Genomic DNA, 20,552 nt, shown 5'->3' with positions numbered 1-20,552 from the left:
ACTGGTTTTTTATATTGTCGTCACCTGCCCTGGGGTCCTGTGGTGCTCAAGAGAAAAGTGGGTGTATAGAGATTCTAAATAAATCTTCTGCAGGTGATAATTTGGAGAAGAGATGGCTCCATTGCTACGATATCCACGATCTCCACCTCTGTGGAACCACCTGGCTTCCAGCCGATGGAAGACGTCATCAATACAGCTGCTGTTCTAATGAGGACTTCTGCAGCAGCACGCTGTAGTTTCTTGCAAGTGCTTCACACCCTTGGACAGAGAATTCACATGCCTGGACAGAGAGGGCCAGCCCATCTTCCCACTCTGCCCAGTTAAATCTCCCATGTCCATACCGGCAGACTCAAGCACCGACTCTGCTTCAGCGAAACAGTCTCACGTTTATATGAAGTAACATTGGACTGTTTTCATCCATGCATTTATCTAGTTATTCATTTATTCGATCCATCTTATCTTCTTTTTTTAAAATGTAAGTTTGGTCTACTGATCAGAGGGGAGAAGAATATACAGTGAGATCATGGGCAGTAGTTAGGATGTATTTAGTTTTTATACAAACCTTATACAAACTTTCAGCATCACCTCCCCCTCCCCTTTTAACTTCCCTTTTAACTTAACTTCTTCTTAACTTGTTTGAGCCAGTGACATCACTTTGTGAAGGTGGGTTTAACTCCTTCAGGCTTGAAATACCCCAATGTAACCTTCTTCTTCCCTTAAATGGTCTGCTTGTCCTCTGGGATAATCAGGGGGCAGAGCCTGGGAAGGGCATTTCTTCTTGAGAACGTGTCACTTTTGAAGACAAGGAGAAAGGATGAAAAGAATAAAGGAAACAATGATGAATAATATTCGTAGGGACACCAGAGCAGGAGTGAACTAATGTGATATATCCTGGCCAATTTCACCATTAGATTATGGTTATATAACTCTAGCTCTGTTCTTTGCCAACTGAATCAAATGATGACGACATAAGTGTCAGGATCTGTCCCTGCTCTCTGCCATGCTTGAGTTTTCAGTGAACATAAGAGACTCCATCTTGGAGTGCTGTGCTTTTACAGAAACGTTCCCATGTAACCAGAATGCTTATGCCTGTAGTTTTCCTTTGATTCCTCCCCTTCTTTGATCCTTGCATTTTCACACTGCATAGTCTCCCTGCTGTGAAACAATGTTGCCCAGTTCCTGTAAACATCTTATCTGCTAGCCCGAGGTGCCGGCCTGACCAAGGCCGCGCTAACTTCAACACCTTGGCAGGAAGCCTGGGATGGCACCTGGGTGAGGGGTTTCCCCCTCCCTTTGGTAACACCTGGGTTTAGGCAGGAGAAATGTATTGATAACTGCCTGCTGTCCTGGTATCGAACAGTCTTGACTTCGAATGTTATAGTGACCAGATCTACTTCCAATTAAAGCTTTCTTCCTATAGAAGTTTGTTTGTGAGTTTTGTCGGCGCTTGACAATAAGAAAAGTTATGTTGGGTCATGCCAAAGGCCCATCCAGTCCAACACTCTGTGCCACACAGTGGTCAAGGACCAGGTGCCATGAGGAGGTCCCCCAGCTGAGCCAGAACTTGAGAAGTCCTCTCACTGTTGCCCCCCCCCACCAATTCACCAAGAATAGTGACAGTGTAACCAAATTGCTATACATGCACTGTAAAGCGTCTCCCTTTGACACATTCTGATCTCAGATGGGAAAGGGAGGGGAAGAGAAAAACCACACACAAAAAGAATCAATATATATGGAATATGCCAAAATCCAACAACAAATAGAAGGTCGTAAGCAATTCAATTAATCTCAAATCATACCAAATTCTACCAAAAAATTGCAGGTAGCTAAGGTGATCTAAAACTTTTTTTTCAAAAGCAACAGAGCATGATGTAATTTGAATGAGGAGTCCCAATCATTTGCAGGTGGAGTTTCCTGTTCAACGCTGTAAAATCCCATTGCAGAGTGGATTCAAAGTGCATTATTCAGCATGTGAAAAAAAGTATTGACAGTGCTACCTTGTGAATGGAGCTCCAGGACTGTAAAGAATACACTCCTGATTATGATGATTGCGACGCTAAAGAGGGTTTCCTTCTACAGAGCCAGGTCTTCCCATTAGCCCTCCTAGAAGGAGAAAATGTAGTAATGTGGGGGCTGAACAACTTCATGCAGAAGTTGAAAGGAAATAAGGAAGGTTTGGGGATCAGGGCTTGAGCTGGAAAGCTGGGAGAGTTGCGGGATAAGGTGAAGAGAAGTGCATGGGTTGTCAAATTCTGGGTGAGGGGAAATAAATGGGCCACACGGTAATGAAGCTTGAGAAAATCCAGTGAGAGGCAAACAAGGAGAAGAAATGTAAATTTTGCCATTTGTTCTGACCCAAAGGTGTTAACTGTCAGGAACTTCTTCTGGATGTTTAGCTGAAAATTCTTTTGAATTAATTTCATCCCATCAGTTCTGGTCTAACCTTCTGCTGCACCTTCTATATGACAGCTCTTCAAGTATTTGAAGATGGTTATCATATCACCTCTTAGTCGCCTTCTCTCCAGACTAAACAAACTAAGCTCCCTCAACCTTTCCTCATACATCTTGGTCTCCAAACCTCTCACCATTTTCGTTGTCCTCCTCTGGACTCGCTCCAGTTTCTCTACATCCTTCTTCAACTGTGATGTCCAAAACTGAACACAGTACTCCAAATGAGGTCTAACCAGAGCAGAGTAAGGCAATACCATCACCTTGTGCCATTTGGACACTATAGTTCTTTTATAAAACTGCTTTTATTGTCTTCACACCAACTTTATAATTTAAATGGCTGCCATCCACTTCAGTATCATGCATCTGTCCACATACTCTGGAGACATCAGATCCTTGGCACTCTTACAGCTTAGACCTCTGATCAGAAGGCCCTTAGATGGGACCGGTTCATTGGTGTAAGCAGAGATACATCCTACCCCACCTTCACACATATGGAGAAATGCTCTTTACCCTAGAGGTCATAGGTCAGTAACTAGGACTGTGCTCTTTCCGTGTACTGAAGCCTTGGATGGAAGGTCATAGCTGGCAGAGACATAAGATACAAGGGAATGAATCTTCAATCCTCCAAGCTAATGGCTCTGGTGTAAGACAAAAGGCTTACCATTTAACGTCTCTGCTGTATTGTAACCACTAAAGAACAGAGACTGGAAAAGCTGAAAGACGGGACTGTGACCCCACAGGGCGATGGATTCCCAAGGGGAGATTATAAATTATAAATTCTGAGGCCACAAGACTGTCTCTTCTCTTCGTTCATCTTCTCTGGTGGCCCTTAACCATATGGCCTACAGCAGGGGTAGTCAAACTGTGGCCCTCCAGATGTCCATGGACTACAATTCCCAGGAGCCCTTGCCAGCATTCGCAAGCGAATGCTGGCAAGGGCTCCTGGGAATTGTAGTCCATGGACATCTGGAGGGCCACAGTTTGACTACTCCTGGCCTACAGACTCCATCCTGACTACATGTTGAGGAACAATGATGTCCCAAACTTTGAGATATAAGGGGATGAATTATCAGTCCTCCAAGCAAATGGCTCTGGAGTACGACAAAGGGTGACATTTGACCTTAAATTAAAGACGTATACACAGAAAACAGGATGATAAACAGGTTGATTAAACGGAACACCATAAACGGAACATAAACTGTCCATAAACCAAACAAAGGAATACCATGGTTTTCTTAAAAGCAATTTGAATATGTTGATGTGGAAAATTAATTTCTCAGTACAGCCATAGAAATTTTTTTTTGTTTTAGGGAGAACAAGCATAGTAAAGAATCATGTAATACTGAAAAATTATTACATAATGTTCCCGTTTTATTTGAGGGCTAAGTGCTTAACAGAGATGGCCAGAACATTTTATTCAGCTCGTAGAAACAATAAAAGAACAAAACACAAGGAGCAGGCACTGAGGGGCAAAGAACTCTCTAGAGGGGCAAAGAAGTCTACTGAAGCAGCACTCTGACCTACTAAAAATTCAAACACTGTAAACTAGATGTAGGCAGATTTTTTTCCAGTTTCATATACATTGGAACATATATACATACGAACAAAAAAACAACCCATGATCAAAGGTAACAGATGATATAATCAATTGGAATAAGGCTGGGAGGTTTTAGTGAGCTATTTTATTTTGGTTACATGGGAAAGGTAACAAGGACAAAGCTCACCAAGATGGAGTCTTTTAGGTTCACTGAAACCAAACATGGCAGAGAGCAGAAGCTGATCCTGACACTCATCACTCTGCCATGATTGATATAGAAAGGGAACTGGGGGTCTCCTGGGTGTCCCCTGGGGGTCCCCTGGCCACCTCGGGAGGATGTGTGTGAAGGCTTCAGTTGACCCTCTTTAACAGAAGTGGACAAGTTGCTGGGTGTAGTGAGGGCGCCCACTTGTCCCCCCTGCCCCCTGTCCTTCCTGGCTCCTAAAATGGGGTCATTGGATGATATTGGGTCCCCTCATGGATGTTGTCAACCTCTCGACAAAGATCTGCTTCTAGTATACTGGGAACAATGCTTCCACTCATTCAAAAGCATAGATTTCTGTCCAATATTTCTGGTAGCGTAATAATGGGACTCTTGTGGCGCAGAGTGGTAAGGCAGCCGCTTGAAAGTTTGCTCATGAGGTTGGGAGTTCGATCCCAGCAGCCGGCTCAAGGTTGACTTAGCCTTCCATCCTTCCGAGGTCGGTAAAATGAGTATCCAGCTTGCTGCTGGGAGGTAAACGGTCGTGACTGGGGAAGGCACTGGCAAACCACCCCGTATTGAGTCTGCCATGAAAACGCTAGAGGGCGTCACCCCAAGGGTCAGACATGACTCGGTGCTTGCACAGGGGATACCTTTACCTTTAATAATGGGACAAGGGTCTTCGATTTTAGTGGCTTGTCCCATTATTATGCTACTACATATATTGGATAGAAATTTATGCTCTTGAAGCAGTATGCAAGAAGCAGATCTTTGTAGAGACCAGTTAAAGTGGAGGATCTTCTACAGCCCTGATAAAAACCAATTATTTCTTTTGGTGCAAATCATAACTAAAATTGTTTTGAGATAACAAAAACTGTGTATATTAATTGTAATCTGGCCTTTAAGAACTACAGTTCCTTTGTGTATATTACTTTCGGGGTTTGCCTGTTATTTGCCATACTCTGTATTGTTTGCTGGATCATTGATACAACATCAATTTGACCATGCAATTTCTCCCGCGGCTGCTACAGTGGGAGACTGGGGCAGAGTCTGCACTTACTTTGTTTATTCCATTGTCAATCCTGTTGAATTCAGATCGATTTGAACTTGGGTCTTCCTCTCCCCCCCCCATTGAAACAGGAAAGTGTTCTGCACGTGGTTAAGGTAGTTCAGAAGGGGGGGGGAGCCAAGCTTTCTTTCTTTTCTTGAAGGGGGGGGGGAGATAGGACCCAAGCAGGGAGCCTCTTTCTTTTCTTGGAAGGGATGGGGAGAGGATCAAAGAAGGCAGAGGAGGGAGAAAATAATCCAAGACCGACAGAAGTTGAGAGAAATTAGGGGCTTCTCCTTTAAGGCAAACTTGTCACATGATCAGCTTTGGTCAATCAGGGGTTCTCTACCACGGAGCAAAGCCCAGATTCAAAACAGCCTTCTTTCTCAATTCGATTCTTAAAATATTGAGCATTAAAAGCACTCTAAGATATCGCACAATAAAGGTAGGGTCATTCCAGATCAATCCTTCTTGCTGCAGAAGGAAAATTTAAATTGCCCAAAATCAAAACGGAAATCACATTCTGTGTAGACGGCAGGGACTAAATTGACCTGGGATTAGACTAAAAGCTCCATGCAGTTTACACCTGGAATACAACATTCAAATGCTGCATTAAAAACAACAATGGTGGATGTTTTGCTGTATGTATTTAGAAGGGTATGTAAGCAACTCTAGAACCAATTAGTATTGACACATGTCCTGAATTGGTAAATCTCAGACGGTGGGCTTGCCTCCCCATCCAGGATTGTGAATTCTCCTACTAGGACTTCTTGTCAGCTATTTCAACAACAACTGGTCGCTGCAGTAGTCCTTTCCAGAACAGCAGAGGAAGTTATGGTATTTTCTATCCATTGAAACAACGGTTCCGCAAAAATCATAGTTGTTATTATTATAGCAAGTCAGTTGAGTTTTCTCCCAGCCATCTGGAACTAGGGAGAGAAGGCAGAATGTATGTATTATTGTGAATATCAATCCATTGAGGAGTCCCCGCTCCGGTGAACAGGGTGTATGTTATGGGGATCTGTGTTTGCAAGTGCTGAGTGTCAAGAAGCACAGTCATAGGGGCTAAACTCACCTTACTCAATGGATGTCTGCAGGGCCAACAGCCTGCCGAATCAAGTCTGTCTCTGCTTGCTGTGTAGTTCCATTCTCAGATCTGCATCTTGAGTGCCTGCTTGCCATGTAAGAGCAGGATAATGCAGCGGCTTTACCCCTCTTGGCAGAAGTGCTGAAGACAGGGGATCTCTCTTCTGCTTCATACCTCACCACAGTGGAAGAGTGTAAACGAGGAATGGGCAAGGGGGTGGGAGTTGGTGCTTTTAGGATTTGAGATCAACTGAATCATTGATTCGGTGTATCAATTAGAGTCTAGTCGAATTGAGAACCTTGAACTGATCTTGCTGAAACAATGGGATCAGCTATCTGGCGGGTCTTTAAATGTCTCCCGCAGACCCCTTTGAAGCTGCAGAGACCAAGTTATGTGCCTGGGAGGGGAGCATTTAAAGAGCTGTCAAACAGCTGATCCTTCAGGATCAGCTGTTTGGTGGCTTTTCTCCCCGACCCTTCCCAGGCAGCAGAGAACCAACTCTTCACTGTATGTCCGGAGAGGGATTTAAAAGCCACCTGCTTTGTGAGGCATTTAAAGAGCCACTCCCCCTTTCCAAGCTACAGAAGGCAGGCTCTCCACAGCTTGGAAGGGTCTACCTGGGAGGCATTTAAAGACCCCACCAAACTGCTAATCCACAGTTTGGTGTGGTCCTTCTCAATGCCTCGTTCTTGAATCAGCGGAATAAAGCCTGAATTGATTTGGCCTCTGTTATTCGGCTGGTTTAAAATGATATGTTCGATTTGGCTCTGATAAACCTGAAAAGTACCCGAATCAGCATTGATCCAAGTATTGTTGGCTTATTCCAGCTGAACTGCCCATTCCTAGTGTAAACAAGCAAACACGCACGGAACCAGGAAGTTCTCTTTACCTGAATAGACTTCTCGGACCATGCATCCTGAATTTTTCTCACTGGCTTCACATGTTTCTGAACATCCCTCTGGTGGCATAGGGATGGCACATTCAGTGCACACTATGGCGTCTACTGCAAAAAACAGACATGTTTTATTTTATTTTAATGAATAAAGGCAACCATTGCCACTTCCCATATGATTCTTTTATTAACCATGAGATTTGGAGTACCAGAATAAGGACATGTCTGTCAAGGTTTGCTTCTCTGAGATCTGTACTGAGGCTTTTAAGACTGATTCAACTTTGCCTAGAAGGCAGGTTAAGAGGCAGAAAATCACTTTCTTGAAAAACTGGTGCCAGGAGCGAGTTTAATCCCTGAACAACCCATAGCCAGAAAATGTGTACTGGGGTAGCAAATCAGTTATTGCAGATTTTCACAGCAGTGAACCTTTAGCCTTGACTTCAGAGTCCTTGTCCCCCTTACACACCATTCTTTTTTTTCACCATTGTATTTATTCCACAGCTGCAATTCAAAACCTGCATTCTTCCAAATCAGGGTGTCTTGTACCACTAATCTGAAAAAAAAAACAAAGGGGGGGTATTTTTGTCAATGCCCCAGCACAGTATCATAATAACACATTTTTTTTGCCCTTCCTTGCAGATTTGCATGGTTTTCTCTTTGTCATTGTCTGATTTGTTCCTGTACACTGGTTGTGATCGTGGAAATTTTTCAAAACCTTTCCATGTAGTTCTGTTGCCATTTTTTGAAAGGTTTCCCATGCCGGTGTCTCTCACTCTTTACATCTCATGTCAGTCTCTCTCTCTCTCTCTCTCTCTCTGCTTTTGCCCAGTAAACATATTAGGGCTTTAAGTACTTTTAATATGGAACTATGGACTGTACTACTGTGTATAATAGATATTATCTGTTGCTATACGTAAAGGTAAAGGTATCCCCTGTGCAAGCACCGGGTCATGTCTGACCCTTGGGGTGACGCCCTCCAGCGTTTTCATGGCAGACTCAATACGGGGTGGTTTGCCAGTGCCTTCCCCAGTCAATACCGTTTACCCCCCAGCAAGCTGGGTACTTATTTTACCGACCTCGGAAGGATGGAAGGCTGAGTCAACCTTGAGCCGGCTGCTGGGATTGAACTCCCAGCCTCATGGGCAGACAGCTTCAGACAGCATTTCTGCTGCCTTACCACCCTGCGCCACAAGAGGCTCATGTTGCTATATGTATGGTCCTGTTTTTCCAGCATTGTTTTTTTTATTTTAGTACTCCTGCTTCTCTGCATTTTTTAACATATTTTTATATCATATATCATATTTTGATGGTTGCCTTATTACACTGCTGATCGAATGTCTCATCCTATGGACTGCATCAACTTAAAGTTTGTATCAGCCTTGAGACTCAGTGAGAAAGGCAAACTATCAAGCAAATTTTTAAAAAATTAAAAAATTAAATAAACAACACAATTCATTGTAAGAGTACAACTCTTACTCATTGTGCCGTTTTAGCTTTTATGCCATTTTATGCCATTGTTGTTCATCACTAATATGGCCATTGATTTATCCAGTACAAAGCAAATTCCTGATGAAGGTCGAGGCGGTGAAATATCCTGCAGGTCTATTCGATACCTTATTAGAGTCTCCTAAATCTCTTCCCTCACTTTGGAAAGGCTTTTCGCTTATTAAGAAGAAGAAGAAGAAGAAGAGTTGGTTCTTATATGCCGCTTTTCTCTACCCGAAGGAGGCTCAAAGCGGCTTACAGTCGCCTTCCCATTCCTCTCCCCACAACAGACACCCTGTGGGGTGGGTGAGGCTGAGAGAGCGCTGATATCACTGCTCGGTCAGAACAGTTTTATCAGTGCCATGGCGAGCCCAAGGTCACCCAGCTGGTTGCATGTGGGGGAGTGCAGAATCGAACCCGGCATGCCAGATTAGAAGTCCGCACTCCTAACCACTACACCAAACTGGCTCTTAAGTGGAAAGAACAGCTGTTCACTAGTGATAATTCTCTTCTTACCTCTACTGGTGGGACTTACCAGTAAGAGTGAAGCACAGGATGATGCAGACTCTGAATAGCCAAGCGTGAGTCACTTGTGGCCCTTGAGTCCTGAATACGATGCTGTGCTCCATTGGAGTCCTTTTGGTTCCAGGTTTAGTCCCTTCTCAGAGATGGCTGCTGATCTCCAAGAAGGAAGCTCAGATGTTGTAGACGAGTCTTCGGCCTTCTAGTCAATCAGTATCAGCTCAGTCAAGAAAACAGATTAAGTTGTTCAGATGGAAAGGTCAGATGGGACATTGCAGGCTCCTTGATTTGCCTGATCCTGTTTTGATTAGAAGCTGCAGTGACCCTGTAATTAGTTGACTAGGGGGAGCTGCTGAGTACCTGAGACCAGGCCAAAGGTCCACTGTGAAGTCAGGTTTCTCTGGTGGTGCAAGGAGCACAATGCCCTCTTTCATAAGTTGACATTATTTGTCTAGAAGAAAAAGAAGAGTTGGTTCTTATAGGCTGCTTTTCTCTAACCGAAGGAGTCTCAAAGCGGCTTACAGTCGCCTTCCCTTTCCTCTCCCCACAACAGACGCCCTGTGAGGTAGGTGAGGTTGAGAGAGTCCTGATATTACTGAAGAAAAAGAGTTGGTTCTTATTTGCCCTTTTCCTATACCCAAAGGAGTCTCAAAGCAGCTTACATTCGCCTTCCCTTTCCTCTCCCTACAACAGAGACCCTGTGAGGGAGGTGAGGCTGAGAGAGCCCTGATATTTCTCCTTGGTCACAACAGCTTTATCAGTGCTGTGGTAAGCCCAAGGTCACCCAGATGGTTGCATGTGGGGGAGCAGGGAATCAAACCCAGCTTGCCCGATTAGAAGTCCACACTCCTAACCACTACACCCAGCTGGCTCTCTTACAAAATGGTTCCTTTCTCAAAGCCTCCTGCACCTTTATTCCTGTCATAAAGTGAGCTTATGTCAAAGAAACCGACCCATCCCTTAGGACTGGGTGTGAACAAAGATGGTGAGCATCAACCATGAGATCAATGCTTGCCATTGGAATACCACCACTGGTATTCAATAAACGAATAATAAATAATAGCCGCCTCTTGAAATGAAACTTTATGGAGCTCTTTCAGCGCATACACTGCAAGCTTCATAGAGAAAAAGCCTCAGGGTGATCGCCTTTTAATTTTTTATTTTATTGAAAACCTTTTAACACTGCCTTTCAACCCAGTTAGGGTCCAAAAGGTGGCATTTAGAATAATAGAATCATAGAGTTGGAAGGGGCCATACAGGCCGTGTAGGCCAACCCCCTGCTCAATGCAGGATCTGCCTAAAGCAGGATAAGGATCTGTCCAGCCTCTGCTTGAAGACTGCCAGTGAGGGGGAGCTCACCACCTCCTTGGGCTGCCAATTCCACTGCTGAACTACTCTGACGGTGAAATATATTTTCCTGTTTTGTAGCAAATACCATTTTGCACGTAGTTGAAACCCACTTCTGCAGGTCGTATCCTCTGCTGCCAACAGGAACCTTTCCCTGTCCTCCCCTGACATGATTTCAGATACTTAAAAGACTCCAATCATGACCAAAAATTAAAGATGTACACACAGAAAACAGGACAATTAAATGGAACATGATAAACTGAACAAAGGAATATCATGATTTTCTTAAAAGCAATTGGAATATGTTGATATGGAAAATTAATTTCTCAGAATGGTCATTGAAATATTGCCCTTTTAGGAAGAACAAGCACAGCTAAGGGACATGAAATTAAAATAGTCATTACACAATGCTCCCATTTAATTTGCAGGTAAGCGCTTAACAGAGACGGTGAGACCCTTTTATTCAGCTTGAGGATACAATAAAAAACAAAACATAAGGAACAAGCACTGCCATGGTTTTTTAAACAGGGGCCAACATGTTCACTGAAGCAGGCCCTATACCTTAAAATAAATTCACATACTGCAAACCAGATCTGTGGAATTATGATTAGTAGGCAGATCCCGGTCTTAATTTTGTCTGCTGTACTGTTGTTGTGCTATAACTTCTGGATACACAGAATTGCTGCAGTACAGTAATAGTGCAGAATCCGAAAAATGTGTGGATGCAGTCAAACTGTTATCCATATATTGTACATGGGTTGCCTTTGGTACATTCTTCTCTCAGAGGGGAAGGCGAGGGAAAGGTAAGAGAAAAACAACAAAAACGAATCAGTAGCTAGAATTCTGAAATCCAGCAACAAACAGAAGGTTCAAAACAACTCAACATCTCTCCGTTCATATTGGTCTTCCCCAAAACTGCAAGTAGCTCAGGTGACACCTAGGGAAAGAACTTCAGAACCAACAAGCATAAAGTACTTTGAACTAGGATTGACTCATTTATTTTTAGCTTGCCCTTCCATCAAGAAGCACCCAGAAGGGGCATATATGATTCTCCCCATTGTACCATCACTTTGACTGTGTGAGGCTGATGGAGAATGACTTATCTGGAATCAAGAATAAGCTTCAAAAGCCTGGACTCCTGAAAATTCTGTCTTGGGAGTAAGCCCCATTGAATAACATGAGTCTTATTCTGAGTAGACATGTTCAGGATGGCTCCTATAGTGAGCAAGGTATCCAGCAGAAGACATTTTGGTACTTCAAATGTAATGATGGGATTTTAAGAGAACTAATATGTACTCAGCATTTGCTGGCAGGGGCTCCTGGGAATTGTAGTCCATGGACATCTGGAGGGCCGCAGTTTGACTACCCCTGCTCTATATGCTGAGAGAACACTGTAGTTTTAGAGTGCAAATATCTCATGCTAGGAATTGCTGGAACTCTACGGCTTTACAGTTTTACCAGTGAGTTTCTTGTGATTTTTAGAGCAACATGGTTTCATGTCAGGGTTTTTCTTGGAAGTAATGCAATTATTTTATGCCATTCCCCATATCCCCAGCCCCGCTCTCCCATCTCCTGCTGGTTTCTAGCCACTGGCTGGCCACTCTAAGACATAAAGAGTAGAAGAGGAAGGCAAGCCGGTTGGGACAGACTAAGAAGGCACAAGGAAGGAAGGGGATCCCAGGGGAGACACTGTGGCCATGGGCAGGATAAGAAGACTGGACCTGATCAAGCCTAGGAGAATCCATTATGACAGGGGGTGGGGGAGCCCAGGATTAAGACCTTAAAGTAGCCCTGTAAGCCAGTAGAGACTTTTTTGCACCTGATTCTTGGCATTCAGGTAAAGGTAAAGGTATCCCCTGTGCAAGCACCAAGTCATGTCTGACCCTTGGGGTGATGCCCTCTAGCGTTTTCATGGCAGACTCAATACGGGGTGGTTTGCCAGTGCCTTCCCCAGTCATTACCGTTTACCCCCCAGCAAGCTGGGTACTCATTTTACCGATCTCAGAAGGATGGAAGGCTGAGTCAAATGTGAGCCGGCTTTGCATTAAACTGAGAATTAATTAAAATATTGAGTCCAAGGGAATCTGTTTGCCATGGAAAACACTTGTGATGTTCTGCTGCCAGCTAGTGGAGGCACAAAAATACATTCTCATCGAATGTTGTGGTTCCATGCATCTCCCAAAATATACAACAATATAATTAGCACAAAGCTCAATCATAGATTAGTAGTCCTCCCCCACTGCCAGATAAATATATGAAAAGATCTATTAATGTTCATCGAGAAAACACGGCAAAAAATATAGATGTATCCAATAAACTTGCTCTTTCAGGAGACCAAGAACATATTTAACTGATGGGAATGGATCTTTTTAACTTAATATTTCATGTACTTTAACGTGTGCAAGCCTTCTCACTAAGGGACTTCCCCCAGTATACAAAGAGTTTCCATATGAGGATATTTTCCCCTGTCTTTTTCCAGTGATGTTGATGGGTAATAGGAGTCAGAAGAGGAAATGCTTCATTATTCAGTGAGTAATTAACAGTGCAATCCAAAGCAGAGTTCTCAACCCACTGAGGTCAGTGGATTTAAAAGGGTGTAAACTATGATTAGTATTGAGCTGGAAATTGTGGAATTGACTGTCAGATGGCCATGCATGGATGGCTTTCAGAAAGGACTGGACAGATTCATGGGTGACAGTTTCTCTGCTAGCCACAGGAAGCTAAATACTACAGCTAGGAGGCCGTGTCAGGGCCAAACCTTGGCTTCTAGGCCGTGTTCACTGGGCCTTCAGGGCAACTGGTTAGCTATTGTAAGAATCAGTGCTTGACTAGATGGACTGGTGGGCTGATTCAGCAGTGTTCTTTCCATGCTGTTATGTTCTCCTCCATTTTCTGTGTAACCTAACAATGACTTCTGCGTCAGCAGCTCCACAATGCCTGAAATTAACTAGTGCCCAAGACTTACTTACTGCCTCCGTACTTTTCTCTGACTTAACTCTGATAGCTGCAGTTTAGGCATAGTAGTCATGACACTAACACATTGCCCCCCAATACATCGCTAACTCCAGGAACAAAACATTTTATTTTATAAATAAGAATTTTCTTTCAATTAACAGAGTTACTTACAATTTTTACTGTAAAGACAATAGAGATTAGAGAGATTCCTAAAGGACATTTTTCTAGATACTATTTTTTGTTTAATGCTCATTCCGGCTTGTACCATAGTGTGCCGAAGGTATTTTGGCCCGGGTTAATAAGTACACAATTTTTGTGCATTTGGACTTCCAAAATATTGTCCTGGAGTGTCTGTAATGCATTCTATTGTTTTTTGAGGTGTTATTTGTTTAATGCCCATTCTGGTCTTTTTCATGGAGTTTCAGAGGCATTTTGGCCTAGAAAGGGTTAATAAAGATACAAGCATTCCATGTTCTCATTTCTAAATTATTGTTCTTAAAGCACTATGATTGGCCCTCCCTGTGGGTGCAGCCACTCCCTAATGGGGGCATACCGCTGGGGGCCGGGCAGTGGGGTAGCCACTCACTTTTATCATGGTGCCTGATGATGAAGATGCCATCAACCAGGTCTTATTCTTATCCTGTTTCGCTATATGTGTACATATTGTTTACTTGACAACTGATAAAGACCCTCTGTCATGAAATGCATTTGATCTACGGTCATACCATATGCAGCTATTGAGACTGTACATGCAATATTGCACAGACTGTGATCCTTATGTTGTAATGTTGTTTTTGATCTTCTTAACTTGAACTTCATAAATATTTGTATTTTAACCTTTATATATATATATATATTTGTTGCGCAGCCTTCAGGTTCCTGACTTGGGTTGGGTTTCTCAGGTTGAGTTTTTTGTTCCCTTTCTGTTCTTCTTTCTGTCTAGCTTAAAACCCAGATAAGTGCCATGTTCCGGCTGTCCCTGAAAACTCCATGGTAAGTAAGAACATGGTGGTTGGGGGGATGGCCAGAGTTTCACCTGATGGATTTCCGTCACATCAAGGATTTTGACGTGTCAGGATGCACTGAGCAACACGATTTCTAGACCTTTCTTCTGCTGGTCTAGAGAGCAAGGGCAGGGGGATGAATTCAAAATGGGAGCCCCCTTACCTCAGTCTTTTTCTCCTCCTATCATAGAAACCCCTTCAATTGCCAAACAGTAGCACCTGGTGAGCTCTGTTGACCAAACCTTCAGGGCAGGGGTTTTCATTCTGTGGCAGTAGAACCACATGTGTATCAGTATGGAACCATAATCTTAAGGAGGTAGATAGGAGGGGATAGATGGGATGTTAGAATAACAAGGAAGGGAGGGGAATGGCAGGAAAAGACTTCATGGAATAAAATAGTTCCTCAGAGATCCTTTTCAGAAAGGAGAACGATACAGGTAAACCATTGCCAGTAATCCAAAAACAGACCTTGTGCAGATTTATGCTAGTGCACTAGACTACAGGGTACTATTGTGTAAATGTTTTACTTATTGTGTGAGACTGGGACTGTGCCATTAACTAATATAAGACTCGCAACAAACAGTGTATGGGAGGCGAAAGCTTTATACGATTAATCATCATGTCAGTGAGCAGTAACGTTAAATGATATAACTTGACTTTCCTTTACTGGCTTTTTGTTGACCTCTTGCTCTACATTTTGACTTAATTTGGCTCTTTACTTGTCTCTTTAAAGCTGTTGGCTCCTGGTTCATGGCTCCCATCAGATTTGTTTACCTGGCACCTTTAGAAGCCATCCGGTACTTAACAGGTCTCAAATCACCATATAAGCCTGAACATTATATAAGCTGTATTTCATGACTCTGGAACTTTGACTGGCATTCAGACATTCATGTCAGACAGTTTATAGGGTAACGAAGGTGCTGCATTTTGTCTTCATCAGAGAAAGTGTTTGAGAAGCTGAGGAGGGAGAGGATGACCATCTTCTTACACATCACTGAGATTGCTTTATGCTGTCTTTCTAATACATTTTGAAGTATTATTTTCTAAACTTTAGCGCCTGTAAGAGGGACGATGTCCTGTTGGGGGCTGTTCAGGAAGCAACATGTGTCCATAGTCCTGGACCAGGGGTAGTCAAACTGCGTCCCTCCAGATGTCCATGGACTACAATTCCCAGAAGCCCCTGCCAGCATTCGCTGGCAGGGGCTCCTGGGAATTGTAGTCCATGGACATCTGGAGGGACGCAGTTTGATTACCCCTGTCCTGGACGGATGAATTGCAGCTGTCCAATATAACAGCACTTCTTCTCTCTGAGCCCCTTTGTCTCCGTATTCAGAGTTAGATGTTCTTGCACTAGATGATCTGGAGGGAAGAGTTGAGATGTGCCTGGGGCTTAGAAATTATTCCTCTGGAATTAAGACAAAGACATATTCTGGTTAAGAGAGAGGCAAGCGAAATTTCAAATGAAGAATTAAATAGTCAACGGCCTGGAGAAACTAAAAAGTCCTGACCATATAACAGAGGTTTGATGGGATGCTCTTTACCAGGTGGCATTATTCCCTCTATGCCAGACTTTCTCACCTTTTTTACCATTGAGAACCCCTTGAAAAATTCTTCAGGCTTCAAGAAACCCTACAAGTAGTGCCATGGTTAAGTGGAGAAGCATAACTATGAAGCATAACTATGTTAAGAAGCATAACTATGTACATGCCTTGTCCCAAGCATTATGATCAGACCTAGTTTACAGGGACCTACAATCTGGGCTTAGCTCTTAGACAAGGAACCTGGGCTGTCTCGTTGGGCAACAAGGTCTAAATGTAAAACAAAATAATTTCATTTTGCTAGAGGGACATTTGTGCTTTCAACAGCTACTGGCAAGGCAGAAGTTCAACTGGCATAGCCTTCCTTGACAAAGGAATACAGAAATGAAGAGAGCTTCAATGCAGCGATTGAAAGTAAGGGCCTGAACGACATGCTGTGTTTTCCCTCAGGCCTTTTCCAATTTAAACACCTTCCATGGTGAGAATTCAATTCCCAAGTGCTTCAGACACAGATTTGGGAAGGCAATGAACCTGTCAAAACGATTGTCCATGTTGTGTGAATCTGAGACATTTCCCACCTCAGTTGTTGATTACTTTTATTTTACGTACTCATCTTGGAATGAAATGGAGGGTTAGCTTTCAGCATGTTTCTTTAATGTGCAAGGAAACTTGTTTCTTTAATGTGCAAGGAAATCAGGGACAGATAATTTAGGATCAGTTATCTTGTTAGGCTACTCTGGTTCACTGGTTAGCTAGGTGACCTAGTTCAAACTTCAAGTGAATAATGTTTTGTGGGGGTTTGTTGCCTAAAATTACAGTACTCCAGTGCTCTAAAAAGCTAGGCCATTGCAATGGCTGTGTTCTTGGGGAAGGCCCTGATTTAAATCTCAAGATGGACATTTGCAAGTTCACTCTTTACAGTAAAACTGACTTTGCTTTATATCCCAGGAATTTGTCTTTTGTTTTTCATAGAATCATGGAGATGGAAGGGGCCATATAGGCCATCTAGTCCAACTCCCTGCTCAGTGCAAGATCAGCCTAAAGCATCCATGATAAGTATCTGTCCAGCCATTGCCTGAAGACTGCCAGTGAGGGGGAGCTCACCACCTCCTTAGGCAGCTGATTGCACTGCTGAACTATATCTAGCTGATACTATTCTACATTTAGTTTAAGGCCGTTACTGCAAGTCCTATCCTCTGCTGCCAACAGGAACCTTTCCCTGCCCTCCTCCAAGTAACAACCTTTCAAATACTTAAAGAGAACAATCATGTCCTCTCTGCACCTCCTCTTCTCCAGGCTGAACATTCCCAAGTCCCTCAGCCTTTCCCCACAGGGCTTGCTCTCCAGGCCCCGGATCATTCTCATCACCCTCCTCTGCACCCTCTCAGTTTTGTCCACAGCCTTCTTGAAGTGAGGCCTCCAGAACTGCACACATTACTCCAGGTAAGGTCTGACCAATGCAGTATACAGTGGGACTATGACATCTTGCAATTTTGACGTGATGCCTCCCTTGATACAGCCCAAGACTAATGCACACTGTGCAAGAACTAACCGGAGGGTGTAGGACAGGTGAATAGGTGGGGTTAGATATGGCTTGAGATGACAAAACTCTTTGAAACTGCCGTGAGAGACACGGAGATGCAAATTGCCTGAAAACCTTAAAACTGGTGCCTTCTCCCTGCCCAATAAACTTACTCTGCAGTAGAAGCAGCAGCCCACAAATCCAGCAGCGACTACTCCAATCACCGCTAATGAGATCAGAATGATTCCCCAGAACTTCAGTGGTCGTTCCTCTGGACTTGTGCCTACAAGGGAAGATGGCAAAAGATTGCATTAGAAAGGTACTGTTCTTCACACAGCCACTAGAGCTCAAGTACCTGGGACCTGGACTCTAAATGGCTGGATTTTCCATTTATTTCCTGCATTCTCATTTCATTTGCTGCTAAGTTCTTGTTCGAAGTGTGTGTGTGGGGTTGTCTTTCTGTTCCATACATGTCGTGTTGCCTCTAGTGTTCAGTCCAATATCACAGAGGTTTATTTCCCATTTATCTCCATGCAGATTTAAATGACATGTTATTATGATAGAAATAAACCTGGGTAAGATCGAATCGACCACTAGAGGGCGCAAAAGAGGTGTGGAACAGAACTCTCGAAGAACCAGCAAGTAAATTCTAGCTGGCCTCCCTGCTTCAGTCCATCCAGTTTAATCTCCATATGAGACATAACGTATGGCCCTCCTTCTCTCAAAATGGCAAAAATGTGTTATTAGGCACATCAGTTTTTGGGTAGCTTTCAGAAATATTGTTTTAAATTAAATTGAAATCTGGGATTTTTACATTTGTATTTCTGTGGAATCTTTAATTGTGTATGAACCTCTGAGCATCTTCCACAGAAATGCGTGAGTATTAGATTTTTCAGCATGTTCTAGTCCACATAACTTTTGTGGAACACTAGGTCGACATATTGATCCTCAAAATTATTTTGTAGGACCTAAAAGCATTGCAGACAACATAAAACAATATCATGTCAAATAACATTGTCAAATATATGAGACAAATATGCATTTATGGGATGAGGCCAGCATGCTTGGTTGACTCTGATTTCCTGTATGTGTTGGCCCTGTTTATATTGTGTACATATATCATGAACAAGGCTCTAGGCACGTGCAAGGAGAAGAAGATTTGGACCTTGCCTTCTCCACCCGAGACGAGACCAGCAGCCAAGCCTCTCTGGCACATCTTAAAAAATGGGAGAGACTCCATGATTAAGCCGAATTGAATTGGATATTAAGCCAAATTGAATTGATTTGGCACCATTGAAATCGATGGTGCTGTTCATGCCCATGGGGATTCTTCTTTTCCATCTTTCTGGGCTAGAGGAGGGGGGATTTGAGGTAGAGGTGCCAAACTTGCAGTGTAGCTGCAGAAGTCCCTCCTCAAAAGAACCTCCAAGTTGCAAAAATAATGGAGCAGGGATCTTCTGTTTTCATCATAGGAAATAATGGAGCTCTAATAGGTCAAATCTTTTGGATTCCCTTTGGTTCAATCTTTTTGAAATTGGGGGTTCTTTTGAGAAGAGGCTTCTGCAGCTATGCTTCAAGTCTATTGCTTCTACCAATAACTACTACCTTTACAGATCCTGGGAAGGACAACACGAGGAACTTTTCCCCCTTTAAACTTTAATTGGCCACTCGCTCAAATTGTCAAAAAATGCCAAATCATGATTCAGCAATTCAAGTAAGGTTGATTTGACCATTTAAATTTATTTGGAAGTGGCAATTCGGACCGGATTTGGCTGATTTGTGCCCGAATCAAGGCTGATTCAGCTATATGAAGAGGTCAGTTCTAACTTGTCTCTGAAAACAGCCAATGAATCGGCTCAAGTGAACACTGCAATGTAGTGAATTCCTCATGGCTACTGAAAAGGACCTCTGTTTCTCCACCCAAGACCAGCAGAAAAGCCTCACTGAAGGGTGGGAGAGACTCCATGATGGTTCGAAACAGTGCATCAGGGTGACATTCTGGTCCCTGCAGGCATAAGTTCACTCTCCTCCCCACCCACCTAGTAGATTCTTCACACACAAAAAGGTCATCTGGATATGTCTTTAGTGATCTAAAACATTGAAACAAATAAGAAATGAATTACCAGTTGTGGCATCTTCTTTTGTAGATGTAGTTGTGTTGGTGGACAGTGAAGGTGCAGGAGTGGTGCTGATGGTCGTACTGCCTGGCTGCTCAGTTGTGCCATTGAAGGGGGTAGAACTGACGTTTTTTGGTGTTAGGCTGTTATTGATATCCTGTGTTGTAGTACCACTGGTAGACACTGGGGGCACTGTGGTATTGGTGGAGATTGTGGTGCCAGTGACTGGTCAGGAGAGAGGTATGGTACATTTTTGAGGAAGAGGAATCAAACTATTTGCTAGACCAGGTGTCCCCAATAAAACACTACAAAAATCACCAGCACAAAAGTCACCAGCACAGGAACCAGCAGTAAGACAGCCTCAGTCATAAGTATTCAACTGAAGTCAGACTTGTCTCTCAAAACAGCCAAGCAAACGGCTCAGGTAAACACTGCAATGGAGGGAATATCTCATGGCTACTGAAAAGGACCTCTGCTTCTCCACCCAAGACCAGCAGCAAAGCCTCACCAAAGAGTTGGAGAGACTCCATGATGGCTCAGAACAGTGCATTCAGGGTGACATGCTGGTCCCCGCACCTACCCACCTAGTAGATTCTTCACACACAAAATGGTTATCTGGATATGTCTTTAGTGATCTATAACTGTGAAACAAATAAGAAATGATTTACCAGTTGTGGCATCATCTTTTGTAGATGTAGTTGTGTTGGTGGACAGTGAAGGTGCAGGAGTGGTGCTGATGGTCGTGCTGACTGGCTGCTCAGTTGTGCCACTGAAGGGGGTAGAACTGTTGTTTTCTGGTGTTACGGTGTTATTGATAGCCTCTGTTGTAGTACCATTGCTATCCA

This window comes from Paroedura picta, chromosome 3 (genome assembly GCF_049243985.1).
Source record: "Paroedura picta isolate Pp20150507F chromosome 3, Ppicta_v3.0, whole genome shotgun sequence".
In the NCBI taxonomy this organism is placed as follows: domain Eukaryota; kingdom Metazoa; phylum Chordata; class Lepidosauria; order Squamata; family Gekkonidae; genus Paroedura; species Paroedura picta.
Note: the sequence above shows the minus strand (reverse complement) of the source record.